This window comes from Eumetopias jubatus, unplaced genomic scaffold (genome assembly GCF_037043125.1).
Source record: "Eumetopias jubatus isolate StellerSeaLion01/CBP00866 unplaced genomic scaffold, mEumJub1_p1.0 scaffold_12, whole genome shotgun sequence".
Taxonomy (NCBI): domain Eukaryota; kingdom Metazoa; phylum Chordata; class Mammalia; order Carnivora; family Otariidae; genus Eumetopias; species Eumetopias jubatus.
Window position 1 is genome coordinate 68,871,833 of NW_028274818.1, and position 13,952 is coordinate 68,885,784.

The window sequence follows — 13,952 nt, forward strand, 5'->3', positions numbered from 1 at the left end:
ATCCACAGGCTGAGTCTACACAAGTTCAGAAACTTCAAAGAGCTGGCCCCCAGCCAGCCACAGTTATGCTCAGCTGCCTCCTATCCTAGTCAATCCGCCTTGAGAAAGAAATGCACGCATTATTTACCAAAGAGATCCAAACGCTGTCTTCCTACCACCGGTGTGGCTTTCTCTGAGGACAAGTCTTAGTGTTTTCAGACCTTGTCAGTGTAGTTCTGAAGCACATAGCAGGTGCTCAGCAAACACTTCCTGACTGCATGAATACCTGAATCGGGGGGCTGCTCCCCATCCTGCCTCTGGTGTTCTCCCAGCACTCACAGCTAGAGGACCCGGCCCCTTGCTCTCTGTGCCATCAGCATCAGGAAAACGTGGAGGAGAAACGTCAAAGGAGCATGAGCATCAGCTCCAGTGTCTGGGTTGGAGAGGTCCCCCCACAGCTGAGAGGGAGGGACTCCACAGGCAACATCACACACAGCAGATGAAGCCTAAACCCACCGCCTCCCGAGTTGCCCTCTGCAGGGGTTTTCACTTTCTCATCGGGCAGAACATACCAGAACATTACGGTGCTCTTTTTTTGAAATATCACACTGAGTCTGCGTGAGATGGCACAAAACAGGACCTATTCAATACAAATTGTATTTTTTCAAAGATTTATTTCTTTGGGGCGCCTGGGTGGCTCAGTCGGTTAAGTGTCTGCCTTCGGCTCAGGTCATGATCTCAGGGTCCTGGGATCGAGCCCCACATCGGGCTCCCTGCTCCGTGGGAAATCGGCTTCTCCCTCTCCCTATTCCTCTCCCTGCTTGTGCTCTGTCTCTCTCAAATAAAAAAATAAAAAATCTTTAACAAAAAAAAAGAACAAAAATAAAAGCAATAATTGAAACACTTCCCTTTAAAAAATTAAATTTAAAAAAGATTTTTTAATTTTAGAGACAGAGAGAGAAAGCATGAGCAGGAGGGGCAGAGGGAGAGAGAAACTTTAGGAGACTCCCTGCTGAGTGTTGAGCCCGACGGTGGGGGGAGTGGGGCTCAATCTCACGACCCTGAGATCATGACCTGAGCCAAAACCAAGAGTCGGACACTTAACTGACTGCGCCACCCAGGCACCCCGTATGTGTATATAAATATATATATTTTAAACAAAACTCAACCAAGGTCCTATATCACAACAAAAAACAAGCTTATGAATTTTAATATGATCATTTCAAGGTCTTGCATCAATAATAATATAACTGTTCGTTTGTCTTTCCACATGTTTACAAACAAAAGGCAAGAACAGATATGAATAATTTATAAGAGAAAAACTCAAAACTGAGCAAATTCTATCCACTTAGTCTATTTTTCAGCAAACCTGAAAGAGACCAGGTTCACTGGATGCAGCAGAGATACACCTAGGCAGCGTGTGGGGCGTCAGGGCGCCACAGAAGGTAACTTGAGAATGAAACCATGACACAGCAGGGGAGGCTGGAACAGGGGAGATGGGGCTCCACACACAGCCACTAAATGTGCCCCTGCCAAACCTCTCCCGAGAAGCAGATTCAGCCCCACGCAGGCCTCGGGGAGCCATGGCAACCCCCCCTCCTTAGCTCAGGAAGAAAGGAGACCCCGGATCCCACAGACCCTTCCAGGGCACCTGCAAAGTCAGTCCCTTTTACACTCTTACTCTCTCATGAGTGTCCAGCACAGTTTTCCAGAGGCTACATGATGAGCAGTACTGCAACAGACTGAGTGTAAAAACAGACAGAAAAGTCCAGCTGTTTCTATTGAGCCAGACAGTAAAGAGATTTGTAAAACAGTGTAAAACAATGCCACTATTCTCATTTTTTTATTTGCAGAAATAGTTATTTTTTCACGAAATATGTTATTTATGTTAACCTGCAATAGTTTTATTTTTTAATGAATTAATGAATATTTTAAAATTCTGGGTTTTTTTTATTCATTTCAGAGAGAGAGAGAGAGAGCACAAGCAGAGGGAGAAGGAGAAGCAGGCTTCCCGAGGAGCAGGGAGCTCAACTTGGGGCTCGATCCCAGGACCCTGAGATCCCATGACCTGAGCCGAAGGCAGACGCTTAACCGACTGAGCCACCCAGGCGCCCCCTAAAATTCTGTTTTAATTCCTACTGCGGTAAAGATTGATAGCTGTAACTCACATAAACAAAAGTTCCCTGAAGTCCTCAACCAATTTAAAGAGTGGAAAAGGTTCTACAGGTCAAAGAGTCTGAGCACTGTGGCTCAGCTAGCCAGAAATGTCTAGGCAAAGACCGAGAACAAGGGAGACCCCAAGCAGCTCACTTCGCTACAATGCCAGGGTGGGCTAATCCGTTTATACTTACTGCCACAGACCTCTAATAATTATTTTGTTTTGAAGATCCTGGAACTCTCATTAATTGGGAATAGGTCAATCCCATTTAATTAATGGAATACACTAATTGGTCACTTAAAATCTGAGATCCCTTACCCTCTGTTTTGGGGAGGGGAGGGTTGTTGTGTTGCCAGACATTTAGATCCCTGTGAAGGGCCCCCAATTCCAGCTAAACTACATGGGGTGATCACAAAGAGTTTCTCAGTGTCTGATATCCTGGAAACACCCTGAGGGGATCTTTAGTTAGTCCACGTGGCAAACCATTCACATCTGCCCTCAATATTGTTTTCAAAAGAAAGTCATTTTTTCTCTGCTACATAGCAGTAAAATCAAAACTTTTTTCTTCCACTCCTTGTACTCCTCAGCACATACCCCCGATTTAGAATATAAATTACAGAAATGTACTTTTGTACCAAAACATTTGTTAAATTCAAAAACACACAAATTAGAGATTTGTTAACAGGACAATGTAAATAATACATTAAAGTATTGTTTTATTGATTGATGGTTCAAAAACTGTTTCACTATAACATTTTTATTTATTATTTATATATTAACATAGTAAAAACAGTGTTATTATATATGTGTGTGTGTAAACTATACATTTTTTTTTTTAAACCTCTGGTCTGGGCACCTGGCTGGCTCAGTCAGTAGCGCATGCAGCTCTTGATGTCAGGTCGTGAGTTCAAGCCCCATGCTGGGCATAGAGCTTACTTAAAAAAAAATAAAATAAAAAACAGGGGCACCTGGGTGGCTCAGTCTGGTAAGCGTCCGACTTTTGATCTCAGCTCAGGTCTTAATCTCAGGGTTGTGAGTTGAAGCCCCAAGTTGGGCTCCACATGGAGCCCAAAAACAAAACATAACCAAAACCAAAACCAAACCAAACAAAACACAACTCTGCTCCTAATTTCAGTTTATTTAGGTATTTAGTTTTAGTGGCTGTCACCATGGGGAAGAAAAATCCAAAGATACTATGTAGATCCACATGGAAGAAGCACATTGTTAGCTGCAATACCAAATCATGACACTTGCTTTTCAATTCTACCAATGAGTTGTTAGAGGTCTGTCCTCACATACTGCAAATTTAAAATGCTGGTTTGCTCCAAGCGGTGACTGCAATAGCTAATAACCTCAAGGTGCAATGTGCTCAGAGTGAAATCAATCACTAGTAAGAAGCACATACTTAATAAGTTGAAGAACTAGGATTCAATGCCAGAAAATGTGATTTCAAAGTCATGTAATAACCGTTGTTGCTCAAAGTGTGACCCACAACCAGCTACATCTGCTGGGAGCTTGTTATAAATGCAGAGTCCCAGACCCCAGTCCAGACCCACTGACTGATTCTGCTTTTTAACTAAATCCTTGGATGATCTGTATACAAACTAAAATTGAGAAGCACTGCTCCAAAACATTTTCATATATGTTTAAAAATTCTCCTGAATGGCTAGTGTCCAAGAACTCTGAACACCTGAATACAGGTGCTCCCTAGAGAGTTCAACTTCATACAGTCTGCTATCTAGACATCCTTAGAAGCCTGAAATGACATCTATTTGAGAGAGTCGGCGACACAGAACGATCTGTTTCTCTAGATTGCTGAGTTTTACCACGACAGCTCACCAGAGATATATACATAGTCTGCACCCATTAGGCCTTAGAAGAAAAAGCTTCCACATCGATGTAAGAAATGGCCATTCTAAAACCGCCAAGAGCCCCCCTAAAATGTGAACCCCTCAAAGGCATGAACCAGGTCTTACTTATTTTGTCTCACTGGGGAGCAAGTATAGTGCCTCGGCACACAGTAGCGTCGCCATGTATGTGTTAAACGGATACAGGAAAGAATGAACACACAGCTCTCATCTGGGCTCCCACTTTGTGCAGACATTTTGATAAACACCGCATGTATACTTTCATACCCTCATGACAGCCCTTGGAAGTGTAAGCTCAGGGAGGGAAAGTAACTTACCCGACATTACATACCTGATAAGAGACTGGATATAAATTCAGGTCTAACTTCAACGCCCATGAGCTACACCACTGGTTCTGAAAAAAGGTGAAAATCAGAATCATCTGAGGAACTTGTAAAAACAGATCTGCACTTTTGGAGCACATCCTTCTGTACTGGTCTGACTTTTAGAACATACATTCAATCAACCAAACCCCAAACTGAGTGCAGACAGTAACCAAGGACCCTGACTTGGGTTACAAGCGCATCACAACCATACTGAAGGAGGTGGAGGAAGGAACTGGTCCTAATACACTCAGTAACACTGTTCTGACTGAATACTGTAAGACTAAAGAAAAAGTAACTACACAGGCGCCTGGGGGGCTCAGTTGGTTAAGCGACTGCCTTCGGCTCAGGTCATGATCCTGGAGTCCCGGAATGGAGTCCCACATTGGGCTCCCTGCTCAGCAGGGAGCCTGCTTTTCCCTCTGACCCTGCCCCCCTCTCACGCTCTGTCTCATTCTTTCTCTCTCAAATAAATAAATAAAATCTTTAAAAAAAAAAGAAAAAGTAACTACACAAAGATTATGTGTTTCTCATAGGGTACAGGCTGGCCATTCTGAAATCGCTTGATGCCCCAGGTTTCTCACTGTGGGCACTACCAGCATTCTGAACCATTGAATTCTGTTGTGCGGGCTGTCCTGGGCACGGCAGGAAGGTCAGGATGTCTCTGGCCTGTCCTCCCTAGATGCCATTAGCACCCCCCCACACCTGAACTGACAATGGATAGTGTCTCCAGACAAATGACTCTTGGGGACAAAGCCGCCTGCACTCAGAGTCACTGCTTTTTGTATCTGCAAGATTTGAACAAACAAGCAAATGTATTATAGATAATGGGTGCCAAGTCTCCCACTGCTGGAGAAAATAGTTGCCACTAAGAAAGGGGGAGACGTTAGAAAGAACCCTGTCCTACGGGATCTGAGTCAGAGGGAGGTAGATACTGAAAGGAATGTGTGCAGCTTATGCGCATTCACCAGCTCTGTCCACCGAAGGGCCGACAAGCAAAGACACCCAAGCAGCAGGGAGCATGTCCAGCACCCTGATCTTGGTTTCTAAATACAAGTATCCAATACAAGAAACACTTGGGGGGGCGCCTGGGTGGCTCAGTTGTTAAGCGTCTGCCTTCGGCTCAGGTCATGATCCCAGGGTCCTGGGATCGAGCCCCGCATCGGGCTCCCTGCCCTGAGGGAAGCCTGCTTCTCCCTCTCCCACTCCCCCTGGTGTGTTCCCTCTCTCACTCTCTCTCTGTCAAATAAATAAATAAATAAAATCTTAAAAAAAAAAAAAAGAAAGAAAGAAACCCTTGGAGCCCTAAAGCCATTGCAGGAAAAATAGAGGACGAGCCTAGGATACCTTGTGATGTCTCAAAGTACAGACGTGCTAAAAAAATGCAGAGAGAATCAAAAGCTAATTCAAAGGAGTTCTTGATGACCAAGGCTGTAACCATTTGAGCAGGAAAATAAATTAATGATGGTACTGGATGAAAACCCATAGAGTAAAATAAATACTTCCGAGGCCATACTGACATAAATAAGTAAATGAGGGAAAAGGGACCGTTCTTCCTTACAGTCGCTTTCCAATTACTGAATGTGGAAGGAACAGTAAAAATAAAAAATTAAGCAAATACAATAGTAATGACTGTTGCAGGCAAGAGTCACAGTGGTTTGATGAGAATCAGGATATTTGCAAAGTCATCAAGCCACAGATGCTCCTGCCTGCAAGAATTACTACTATGGTATCCGCCTAATGGTAATTTTTGTTGAGAAACAGGATATTTGCAAAGTATCTCCTCACAAGATACTTAATTACAAAGGAAAAAATAGTAACTATACAGAGTAAAACAAACCTGGTGGATACCAGAAGTTACCATCACCCGTAGTAAGACTTGGTGACATCATATACCCCTGATATGATGTACTAACAGGTGTACAGCTTTTCTTCTGTGGTATTTCTGCCCCAAATGCATAACCTCAGTCTAATGACGAGAAAACATCAGATATACCCCAATTGAGAGACATTTGCAAACAAACACACATACACACACACACACACACACACACACACACACACACACAGTGCTCTTCAAAACTGCCAACATCGTGGAAGATAAAGACTGAGGGGCTATCATCAAACACAGAAAGAAACCGGGAACACAAGACAACTGAGTGCAATGTGGGACCCTAGATCAGATTCTGGGCCACAAAAAGGATATAAGTGGGGAAACTGGCAGAATTCAAATAAGGCTTGTAGATCAGTTCATAGTATTAAGACAATGTTCATTTCCTTGTTTTAATAATTGTGCTATAGTTAGATAGGATGAAGAAAAGCTGGGTGAAGGGTCAAGGGGAACTCGCTAGGTTTGTTTTTTAAGATTTTATTTATTTATTTTAGAGAGGTAGAGAGCGTGAATGGGGACGTGGTGGGGGGCAGAGGGAGAGGGAGAATCTCAGGCAGACTCCCCACCGAGCGAGTGCAGAGCCCGACCTGGGGCTCCATCCCTGGACCCTGAGATCGTGACCTGAGCCAAAATCAAGAGTAAGATACTCAACTGACCGAGCCACCCAGGCGCCCCTCTAAGTTTTTTGAAGGTTTAAAATTACTTCAAAATAAAAACTTGTGAAAATAAGCCCACATGAATGAATAAGAATTCCAGGGAATGGAGATCTAGGCATTTACGTTTTTAAACATCACAAGTGATTCTGGTGCAGTCACCTGGCAGGAATTTGGAAGCCTGCACCAGCAATCAGTTTAAAGAAAAGAGTGACATGGGCGCCTGGGTGGCTCAGTTGGTTAAGCGACTGCCTTCGGCTCAGGTCATGATCCTGGAGTCCCGGGATCAAGTCCCACATCGGGCTCCCTGCTCGGCAGGGAGTCTGCTTCTCCCTCTGACCCTCTTCCCTCTCGTGCTCTCTATCTCTCATTCTCTCTCTCTCAAATAAATAAATAAATAAATCTTAAAAAAAAAAAAAAGAAAAGAGTGACAAACCAAACATGAATCCTTGACTGAGAGCTGGTTACAGGACAGGTCCTCTACTGGGGCACCAGGATGAGAGTGACGGGACGGGTCCCCACCTTCAGAGCCGTCACTCTGCTGGCTCTCCTTATAATCAGATCCCCTCTCCCCTTACGGTGTGTGACCGGCCCCCACTGCGGTGCAGGTGCATCTGGCATTTGTCTACCTGTAAGCACAGTTAGCACGCTGCCCAGGTTCGTGGTATGAATACAGCACCGTGACCCTCCACACTGCCCCTTTCCAGAGCCTTGGCTATATTTCCAGTGAGTCTTGTGAAGCACGTGTACAAGTCCATCTGTAGAACTAACAGCCCTGTGCGTGCTTGTGGCTGAGCGACTATGTCTTGTAACTCCTGCACAGTCTGTCTCTAAACAATCAATACGGAAAGTGGAAAAATAAGGTTTCTATACAACACTTGGTCCATGTGTACACCCTTGGTTTCTGTTGCAGCTGTGTCTAAGTCTTTTAAATTATTTTCTTAGGATAAATGTTTATGCTTGGAATTACTGGGTCAGAGGCTATGAACGTATTTACAGTATTTAAACTTTTTTTTTTAGGTTTTATTTATTTGAGAGAGAGAGCGCGCACTAACGGGGGAGGGCACAGGGAGAAGCAGACTCCCCACTGAGCAGGGAGACCGATGCGGGACTCGATCCCAGGACCCCGAGATCATGACCTGAGCTGAAGGCAGACGCTTCACCGACTGAGCCACCCAGGCGCCCGCTATTTACAGTACTTAAACTGCCCTCTGCATCCTTCAACCTGACAAGGTCTGGGTCTCCTCTTCTTTAAAAAACAAAAAATGTCAGTTTAAAAGACATGAAATTATTCTCCTGCCTTATTTTAACTACCATTTCTTTAGTTAACTGTACCCTCCCACAAGTCTTCTTGCTGTAGAGAGACATCTTTGCTAAAGGCTGGTCCAGTCATAATCTTACCTATTTCAGTAAAGCCTTTATATGTGACAGACTTTGACATTCTTTCTGAAAAATTGTGAAAACTTATCTTTTTTATCTTCTCTGATAATATTTTTAATTCCTCTAGTGTATGTTAGCTTCCAAGTACCTAGACAGATCCCCCATGCTGATGTTTAACATACTGTCAATTGCTGCCATCATCATTCATGTCCAGTGAGTCTGGCCTGTCACAGAAACATAAGGAATTTATGTAATTCCATCATAAAATGTTTTCTTTGTTCTGTCAAATTCCATGGAAAACAGAGTCAGACAAATGGGAAATGCCCTAAAAGTGGAACACATAGGACGTTTTAAAACTTGAACAAAGGAAACAAACAGAATAGTTTTCTCCATTCACGAAGTTACAAAGAGAAAAATTTGGCCCCTTTGCATTAACCTGCAACTTTGCAGTATTTCTTCTTCCCTCTCTGGACAAAGATACTTCCAATGTAATGCAGACAAGATCCCACCAGACATCAATCTCCTCCTTCTGCCACTGTACTGGAGTTCTCCCAGATATCTGCCAGTCCCAGATTACTACACTAGCAAGAGTGCGTTTTACTCCTTCATTGTGCCGATGATTGGAATGGCCCTCCAGAAGTAAAGAAAAATTCACATGCCTGCAAGGAAGAATTAAATTTAGAAGCTAAATCTTAAAAGATGAGAAAAATCATTGCAAAATAACATTACCATATTTATTTGCAATGTACATTTTGTCTTAAATGATCTGCAACGTCCAAGTATTATATTCTTTTTTTAAAAAAGATTTTATTCATTCATTAGTCAGAGAGAGAGAGAGAGAGAGCAGAAGCAGGGGGAGCAGCAGAGGGAGAGGGAGAAGCAGGCTCCCTGCTGAGCAGGGAGCCCAACACGGGACTCGATCCCAGGACCCTGGGACCACGACCTGAACCGAAGGCAGACGCATAACCGACTGAGCCACCCAGGCATCCCACAAGTATTTTATTCTCATGACATGAACACATATGGTAAAAAGACCATGATGGAAAAGATTAAGAAAAACTGAAAATTCTCCATGTCAGCCGCAGAAGGAAGTGAGACTACTGTCTGCTCATGTAGTGTTTCCTTTAAAGATGTGTCAAGGTTCTAATTCTATAGAAAAGAAAGAAATGCTGTTTTTCTAAATGTTAATTATTAAAGTCCCCAACTCAAAATTTCCTTTAACCGCCTTCCCAAATGCTTAATTTGATAAAAGTCTTATTTCAGGTGTACATGTTGGATACATAAACCCACATAAATATATATGAAGGTACTCACTCAAAAATCTGTTCCTGTCTACTCTTCCCAAAATAGGAGCATCTTTTGTGTCCCTTTCAAAATCCAGAATTAAAGAGTGTCAAAGCAGTATTTTTCCTTTAAACCAAAACCAAAAGTACAATGACCTGTAAAAACGTTCGAGCACAACTGAAAATACTGTGTTGCTAATTTTACAAGCTCAAATTATACCCCAAGGCAGGTGCTTTGTCAATAAATCCATGCTGGGAGCAGCAAACGTGGCCCCTCCCTCACCCCCCGTCAGGAGAACTTCAAGAAGAAAAGATAGAAGCGCTTGTCTGAACATCCTGTTCCTTCCTTAACATCCATGGATCTGCACAAGGGGAATGTTTCTCCGGTGCTAACGGGGATGGAGCAGTTCCCTATAGTGGGGCACAGCAGGCCCGTAAGTTCTCGAAGTCATGTGAGGTCAAACCAGCCTCCTGTACTGCACACTCTCCTGCTCCTCTTCTAGAAGGCCTCCACACCCCGGGAAAGCTACACTTCCCCCAGAACGCGTCATCCCAGAGTAGATCACACAGGAAAGTGTTGCCCTCTCTTTGGAAAACCTACACGTGTTTCTCTGGGACAAACAGCCTTTTCCTGCTAGGAAGGCTGAGGCAGACTGCGTTCCCTCCCATGGAAGGATGTCACAGAGTGATTTTAAGTAAATACTGTCCGCTCTCCTTCTGGGGACGGACGCAGTGCGTGCATACTGAAGAAACACTGGACCACGCAGAAAAGCATGAACACTCATACAACGGTCCCCCGTGATCCCAAAGCCGGGACGCTCTCTCCGCAGGCCGGTGTGTGTGCCCATGTTCCTCTTTTTGCAACAGAACTTGGTTGTGCTCCCTGCTTCCGCCCCAGTGCTCAAGTCAAGCTTCATAAATATACATTTTAACGGTTGCATAATCAAACATTCCCCTAATAACCATTTAGATTGCTTCTGATTTTTATTATTAAGAAACCTCAATGAATTACCTTCGTACATGACTTTTTCTACATGTATGTTGTCATTTCCTTAGGACGGGATCCCAGCAGTGGAGCCGTCCGATGCTTATTACAAAGCCGCATGGTCTGTCCATCCGTACTCCACAAGCAAGGCATGAATGTTCATCCTGACAAACTGTCAACAACATTAAGTTTTTGTTAAATCTTAACAGGTGAAAAGAGTATCTAACATTAAATTTACATTTCTTTGATTACTGGGAAAAGTAAATCTTTTTTTTTACATATGTTAATAATATATATGCCCTCTTTTGTGAATTGCCCTCTTGTCTATGAAGAATTTGGTCTTACCATTTTTAAGAATTTATAATTCATGGATATCAATCTCATCATTTTTGATGAAATTATAGTATTACTAGTTTGCTTTTTGTCTTCTTTTGTTGTTAAGTTTTATGTCCTAAAAAATGACCTTTTATTTAAAATATTCTTGGGGCGCCTGGGTGGCTCAGTCATCGGGCGTCTGCCTTCGGCTCAGGTCGTAATCTCAGAGTCCTGGGACCGAGCCCCGCATCCGGCTCCCTGCTCCGAGGGGAGCCTGCTTCTCCCTCTCCCACTCCCCCTGCTTGTGTTCCCTCTCTTGCTGTCTCTCTCTGTCAAATAAATAAATAAAATCTTTAAAAAAATAAAATATTCTTCATGATCAATAGGGGAAAATGTAGACAACTGCATTTTACAGGAATTAAAAATTTTATAATATATGGATATTCCTTATATAATTTCCAAGTCTGTCTACCAGTCATTCAAGTCATCACACGGCATCACATGAAGTCACTAAATACAGGATGCATTTCACTCAGTTCCTTCACCAACACAGCAACTCTCACTTCCCAACAACCCACACCACACACACTCAAGTATGACAAACGCACACGAAATGTGCTTGTCCAGGAGGAAAGTCCTCAACACGTTTCATACAGCAAAGGAAATGGGAAAGTGAAGATGTATCACTGAGGTCCTACACAACTAAGCCAGGGGTCTTATTACCAGAGAATGAACTATCAGTTAAGATACTAAATAATTTTGCTTTTAAAACAAAGTTTACACTAACAAGCATAATTAAAACTAATGGTCTTCCAAAGTCCTTCCCTGAGAGAGCCAATTTCAGTTAAAGGTATAACTATCAGGGCCCTAATAGGGCAAAGCCTTTGCTCGGGAGAAAAGAAAAAACAAAATCCTGAGCTGCCAAATAAACACACAATAATTAAAATGCTGCTTTTATTTATACCCCAGAAAGCAAGTATTTACACTTAGTTTCCTTACACATAAAATCACAATGCTAATCGATATTAAAGGTCAGAAATCAGCTTTCCTGAAATTAATTTTCCAAGAGTACATAAGGTCCCTTTTTAAGAATCGGGGCACCTGGTGGCTCAGTCAGTTAAGCGTCTGACTCTTGGTTTCAGATCAGGTCATGATCTCAGGGTCTTGAGATTGAGCCCTGAGTTGGGCTCCACGCTCAGCAGGGAGACTGCTTGAGATTATCCCTCCCCCTCTCCCTTTACCCCTCCTGCCACTCACGTGCTCTCTCTCTCAAATAAATAAATAAAAATCTTTAAAAAATAAAATAAAAAGATCTTTTTAAGAATTAAAAAAAACATTTAAAGGTTTTGCTTTCAAAAGCAAGTAAACTTCTTAAAAGTGTAACACTGTATTTCTACATGACTTTAGAGTTTACAAAAATGCTTTACCATAATGTGTTGTAGTTGCTCATTACAAGCCCTATCTCTCACCTACGGTATCTGTGCCGAGAATACCATACTGATGAGGGAAAAGAAAGCAAGCTGAGGACAAAGCAGAAGCTGACACCCCACAACCCCCACCCCCCCGCCCCCCCACCCCCCCACCGCCCGCCATGGGATATATGTGTCATTCCTAAGGCACTCCTGGCTGCCCTAAAGGAAAAACAAATAGTTAACTTAGAGCGATCACAATTCTACAAGACAGGAGTCTCCCTCAGTTTACAAATGTCTTAGCAATCTACAAGAACAAAGCATTCCTATCATCAATAACCTAGCTTCCAAAAGGAAATGGAGATACAATTAAATGCCCTTATAATCTGCAGCCCATTGAGAGATAATCGAAGTGGGCAGAGTGTAATGTTCCTCCAGGAAGCTCCCAACTATCTTAATGTTAATGCCTTACTAGAGGGGTAAACAACCTTAACTTGACAATGGCAAGGCCTCTGGTATCTTGTAGGTCCTCTTTAGCATATGAAAGTTCTTTGGAAACCTCCCTTTTTCCTTACCTCCCCCAATCCCATAGTATATAAATCGGTCACCCCTCACAACTCCGGGGCAGCAGCTCTTTCTGCCCACAGGTCCCATCCCCAAACTTTAATAAACCACCATTTTGCACGAAAACGTCTCAAGCATTCTTTCTTGGCCCTCGGCTCCGGACTCCACCCCACTGAACCTCACCTATATTCCAAAACCCCATCAATATGATTCGCCGTGAAGCTAATCACAGAGCAGAGCTCCTCCCCCGAAGACCTTTCCATAACACCCGCTGCGCCTCCTTATGAAGCCACACGTCTGTAAGCGTAATGGGACCCACAGCACCTTGGAGCCAACCAAAGCATTAAACAATTAAGGACTCTGGATTAGAATGGGGAAAAAAGCATTAGCCAAAAAATGAGAGGTTAAAAAAATAATAATAAAGGCAAATTAACTTACTGATAACTAAGTTACGTTTAGATCAAAACACTCAGATGCTACTTTTACTTTCAGCTAGGCTAGATTTAAGCCGGCCGACACCCCTGCGGACAATGGTGTGGGTGTGGACACTGTCAGACCCATGGAAGCTAACAAAGGGAGTAAACCTTTCCAGAGGAAACACAGTAATAGCTATAAATATTTTTAATACACCTTTAAAAATACCCTCTAACCCAGAAATCCCATTGCCACAATTTACCCTATGACTAACCTAAAGTTCATCAAAATAATACAAACAAGAATATTTGTTGCACCATTCTCTATTTATTGAAGGAGGAGGAAGAGGAGAAAATAGAAACACATTCTCCATCAACAGGGAACCAGCCGAATAAAGGTCCGTTCCTGTAACAGAATTTTATGCCAAATGTTTATCTTTATACTTCTCTATTTTTTTAACTTACACTTGAAGTCCTTGATTCTCTCCCGTTACCTGCCAGTTTTCAGAATGAGTTGGTCCCTTAACATCCTCTAAATGTGACCAATGAGGACTGAGTTCTCCTTCCCTTATTACCCGGTGCCTGGAGCCCAGCCCACACTGTCTCCCCTTCTCTCCTCTCTCTGGCTACCCCTTTATTGCTGGAGGAGACAGAGGAACTGCCCCAGAAAGCAAGGGGAACAGCTCCACAGC

General features: G+C 43.1%; 1 protein-coding gene across 10 annotated transcripts in view; it reads right to left on the minus strand.

The window, feature by feature from the left end:
• Positions 1-13,952, minus strand: part of DISP1 (dispatched RND transporter family member 1) — a 174,954-nt gene that overhangs the window by 94,891 nt on the left and 66,111 nt on the right. For 6 of the 10 annotated variants that reach the window (XM_028111597.2, XM_028111590.2, XM_028111593.2 and 3 more), the window contains exons 2-3: positions 10,587-10,731; positions 4,337-4,399 (exon numbers count right to left, since the gene is read on the minus strand). The gene's annotated coding sequence lies outside the window, so the exon portion shown is untranslated. Of the gene's footprint in view, positions 1-4,336; positions 4,400-8,727; positions 8,951-9,605; positions 9,702-10,586; positions 10,732-13,952 lie in introns of all 10 variants that reach the window. The other 4 variants (XM_088017230.1, XM_088017232.1, XM_088017231.1 and 1 more) reach the window with 4 other exon arrangements.